The sequence below is a fragment of the Tupaia chinensis genome, unplaced genomic scaffold, assembly GCF_000334495.1.
Source record: "Tupaia chinensis unplaced genomic scaffold, TupChi_1.0 Scaffold144982_1, whole genome shotgun sequence".
NCBI lineage: Eukaryota > Metazoa > Chordata > Mammalia > Scandentia > Tupaiidae > Tupaia > Tupaia belangeri.
This window is the reverse complement of record NW_006204841.1, coordinates 1,824,840-1,829,920: the sequence shown is the minus strand read 5'-3', so window position 1 is coordinate 1,829,920 and position 5,081 is coordinate 1,824,840. Positions and strand designations below refer to the sequence as shown.

The 5,081-nt window shown below is 37.8% G+C and overlaps 1 pseudogene; it reads left to right on the top strand.

The window, feature by feature from the left end:
• Window positions 1-213: 213 nt before the first annotated feature.
• LOC102489500 (L-lactate dehydrogenase B chain pseudogene) lies at window positions 214-1,180 on the top strand (annotated as a pseudogene).
• The last annotated feature ends 3,901 nt before the right edge of the window (window positions 1,181-5,081 follow it).

The following is a 5,081-nucleotide window of genomic DNA, read 5'->3' as shown; positions in this document are numbered from 1 at the left end:
ACGCCCTATACTAAAAATTTAAATTAAAGATATATATATATAGATATATATATAGATATATATCTATATAGATATACACACACACACACACACACACACACACACACATACATATATATGAGATCCTGCGCCAGTGGAGAAGCACACAGCTGATATTATCTTCTTTGCATTACTGTCCCAGCCATCTCAAGAGCCTTCTCTGCCCTGTACACAATGGCTACTCTTAAGGATAAACTCATTGTAGCAGTTGCAGAAGAAGGGACAATGGTTCCCAACAATAAGATCACTGTTGGACAAGTTGGTATGGTGTGTGCAGTCAGCATTCTAGGAAAGCCTCTGGCTAATGAACTTGACCGGATGGATGTTTTGGAAGATATACTCAAAGGAGAAAGACTGCATCTGCAGCACAGGACCTTATTTCTTCAGACACCAAAAATTGTGGCAGATAAAGATAACCCTGTGACAACCAATTCCAAGTGTGGTGGTGACTGATGGAGTCTGTCAACAGGAAGGGGGAGAGTTGTCTCAATCTGTTGCAAAGAAAAGTTAATGTCTTCAAATTCATTATTCCTCAGATTGCCAAGTATGGTCCTGATTGCATCATAATTGTGCTTTCCAATTCAGTGGACATTTTCACATATGTTACCTAGAGACTAAGTGGCTTGCCCAAGCACCGTATGATTGGAAGTGAGTGTAATCTTGATTCTGTATTCTTGATAGATTTTGCTATCTCATGGCTGAAAAACTTGGTGTTCATCCCACAAGCTGCTGCAGATGGATTTTGGAAGAACATGGCAACTCAAGTGTGGTTGTGTGGAATGGAGTGGATGTGGCAGGTGTTTCTCTCCAGGAACTGAACCCAAAAATAGGAATGGACAGTGACAGTGAAGATTGGAAGGAAATATATAAGATAGTGGTTGAAAGTATCTATGGCGTCATCAAGCTAAAAGGATATATCCCCCGGGCTATTGGATTAGGTGTGGCTGATCTCATTGAATCCATGTTGAAAATCTATTCAGGATTTATTCAGAAGGAAGTCTTCTTGAGCCTTCCATGTATCCTCAATGCTCAGGGATTGATCAATGTTATCAACCGGAAGCTGAAGGATGATAAGGTCGCTCAGCTCAAGAAGAGTGCAAATATGCAGTGGGACATCCAGAAGGACCTGAAAGACCTGTGATCACTGAGGTCTAGGCTGTATAAATTTTAAAATTACAATGTGATTAACCATGGACCTTTAGTTTCCATCCAAGTATAGGGATCACAGTTTGTTTTTATCTTTTTTTTTTTTTTTTTTGAGAGGTATTTTGCTATAGGGCATGTGTGCTCACCAAAAAGACAGACAGAAAGCGAGAATTTACCCCCTGGGGGGTGGCCGCACAGCAATCCCTTCTCCTCCATTCTCCTCTCAGGATCTTGGGCATGCACGCACATGCACCTGGCATGACTTTAAGCAACCAGACCCGGGATTTGAACCATGGTCAACCACATGGAAGTCCAGCAACATAGCCATTACACTAACTGCTGGTCCCTGTTTTTATCTTAATATGTGAGTGAGGGCCCACAGAATCAAATCCCATGCTTGGTTTAATGCTTGCAATATGAGTCCTTGAACAACTAAAATTAACTCTTGCAGTGTGAAATGAGTAAATTAATAAAAAATAAAACATATGAAAGGGAAATCGCTGGTTCCTGCAATCCCCAAGAAAGGAGCAACAGTGAGACCCTGCAATCCCAGAAACAGAGATTCAACAGGAAGGCCCAAGCCAAGATGCTCAGCTCAAGTTAAATCAGCAGAGATCTTGACCAGCCTACTGTGGTGGAGGAGGTGCCTTCTAACTTTCAAAACCCAATAACTTGTTCCTGCAATCCCAGAGAAAGAAGGAGCAACAGGGAGACCCTGCAATCCCACAGTTTGCTATGGGGGAAAGAGGGGCCCTCCAGCCCATGCAGTGAGCAAGCATACCACCCAATTTGGTCTGCCATCTAACTGTCTATCTATCAGTGCAACCTCCATCCACATTTGAAGAATTTAGCTTTGGGTGGACAAGAACCAAACATGTGAAAACAGGAGATTCTGGAGGAATTCTTTCTCCATAACTCCCTTGAGAGTAAACGGAGAGATGCTTCTCTCTGAATACCAAAACTCTAAGCTGTCCTGGCCCACGGGACAATAGAGCAGGGTGCCTGAGTGAGAGAGCGGAGGTCTGGAACCGGCGCAGCGTCACAACACGGGAGTGACACAGTGTCACAGCTCAAGATGGTATACAGTCCCTCGTTTATTGAGGGCTAGAGAACATTCTTATATACACAGGGTAGGAAGCTGATTGGTCGTACAATGAGGGATGCAATTCTACAACCACCGATTGGTTGCTGCGTTAAAATGTAAAGCCAGAAGGCGAGGTAAAAAGGGGGCGGGAATTGTCAAGGACATGACTGAGGATCAGCCTGAATGAGGAAGTCTCAGGGTGAATTGTCTACTCCCGGAACAAGAATACTTGACAGTCCTTGTATGAAGGTCATGTCAGCCATTTTGGTGCATGTGGCTTCCTACACTAAGCTCCAACTGTGGATTCCACACTCCCACCCACAGTAGGGGAAGGAAATTGGCACAGATCATATGCATAGGATAAAGAAGTGCAAGAGCACACAGCTACAGAAATATCCTCCAAAGTAGGAAGAAGTGAGTATATCACCAGATGACTAAAAATCAGAGCAGAGCCTGAAGAAATAGGAGCAAATCAGGAAATACCTCCCCTTCAAAGGGTCATCAGTCCTCACCAATTACGGATAAAATAAAGAGATTGCAGAAATGTCAGAAAAAATTCAGAATATTCATTATATCAACACTCAACAATACTTAAGAGAAAACAGAGAGCCAACTGCAGGAGATGAGAAAACCCTTCCATGATATGAGAAGACAGACACAGTGAAAAGAATCAAACAGAACTTCTGGAGATAAAGTATACATTTCAGAAAGTCAAAACCTTCTTTGAAAGTATCAATAGCAGATTAGACAATGCAAAAGAAAGAATCTCTGACCTTGAAGACAAGACCTCTAGTTTAGTCCAAGCAACTGAAAATAATAGAAAAATAACTTTTAAAAATGAGAACAACATATGGGAAATCCTGGACACCATTAAATGACCAAATATCCACATAATAGGTATTCCATAAGGTGAAGAGGAAGGGAAAGGCATAGAAAACATCCTCCATAATAGATTAACTGACAATTTCCAAATTTAAAGAGGTATGCAGATATCCAAACCCAGGAGATACAAAGGACACCAAATAGCTATAACACAAGATCTTCTTCAAGGAATATCATAGCCAAATTGGTAAAAATCAAAGACAAAAAGAAAATCCTAAAAATGGCAAGAGATATACATGCATATCTCTCAGCTGAAACAATGCAGGCAAGGAAAGAATGAGAAGACATATTGAAAACTCTGAAAGAAAAGCCATTTCAATGAACAGTTCTATACCCAGCAAGATTATCTTTCAAATGGGAAGGAGAAATAAAATCATTCCCAGATTTAAAAAAAAAAAAATGCTGAAAGAATTCACCAAAATAAAATCAGCTCTTTAGGAAATACTTAAGGAACTACTATACCAGGAAAGCTAAAGAGAGACAAATAGAAGTAAGAGAACACAAAACAATTAGAAAAAAAGGATAAGTCTACACATATCGATAATAACATTGAATGTCAGGACTAAGTGTAGATTCGACAATTTTACACACAGGTTTAAATACATATCCACCAATTATTTGATAGACAGTTGTCTCCACAAGTTTCAGTTTATACATTTATTATAACCATTATTCATTGTATAGAACTAGATAGTAGAGAAAAAGTCCAAACCCTTACAACTGAGTCTTTATTTGGAATAAATAATAAATAAATAAATAAATAAATAAATAAGCTAAACTCAAGAACTTTGTAAAGCCTATACATCAGGAAATCACTGGCTTTACCATGTCTTCACTTTTAAATATCTCTTCCCAATTTTGTTTTATATTTGTTTTTCCTAGGACTTACTTCTTTATGCACAGTACAGTACTATGGTTTTACGAGAACTCAGTGTGTAAGTAAAAGTGTCTTTTTTCTATCTCTTCCTAATTAGCTATTGTTACGTACAATTTTACCTACCTCTAACTGAACCAATTATTGATACACACAGATTGTTCAAGTTATAAACTCTTATCTCCCACAATCCTCTACATGGAAATTACAAATTCTTTCATTGGCTATGTTAAGATCATCTTCATTAATTTATGAGATTGTTTGTTGCCTTATTTGTAATCAATATGTTTTTCTTTAGAACTGTAACCCACCATGAAGAATTTCATAGACAATTTAGTACATACTTGCAGAATAACCACTGAAGTGAGTTTTGAATGTTCATGACATAATGTTAAATGTTGAACATAGTGAATGTGTTCACATCTTCAATTTGTTTATTATACACTATATACATGCTTTTCAAAACCATTCTGTAGCCTACAAAGATGTGTAATTATTATATCTAAATTATAAACTACAATAAATATTTACAGAAAAAAATATGAGAGAGTGTCCAAAGTCTCTCACAACGAAAAAAAAAAATTCGAACAACAAAACTTCATTCTTTCCATATGTAATTGGGCATATTATGAGTTTATAATAGCCACACATATAGAGTAAGACAGAAAAGGGAGCCAGCAGTTTCATGAACTATTGGTAGGAATATAAATTGCTAGAGTTCCATTGGAGAGCAATGAAGTAATAACTATTAAAATCTTAAATTCAAATAAAGACAGTCCCAATTTACGATGACTCAATTTATGATTTTTTGACATTATGATAGGTTTATCGGGGTATTAAGTGCATTTTTGACTTACAATATTTTTCAATTTAGAAAAGGTTTATTGGGAGGTAACCCCATCGTAACTCGAGAAGCATCTGCATACTTGTACCCTTCAATTTCACATAAAGGAATGTAATCCTTCAAAAATACTATACATGTAAGCAAAAATAGGTCACTAGGATATTCACTACAATATTATCATAATAGCAAAAATAGATTACACCGCAAATGAC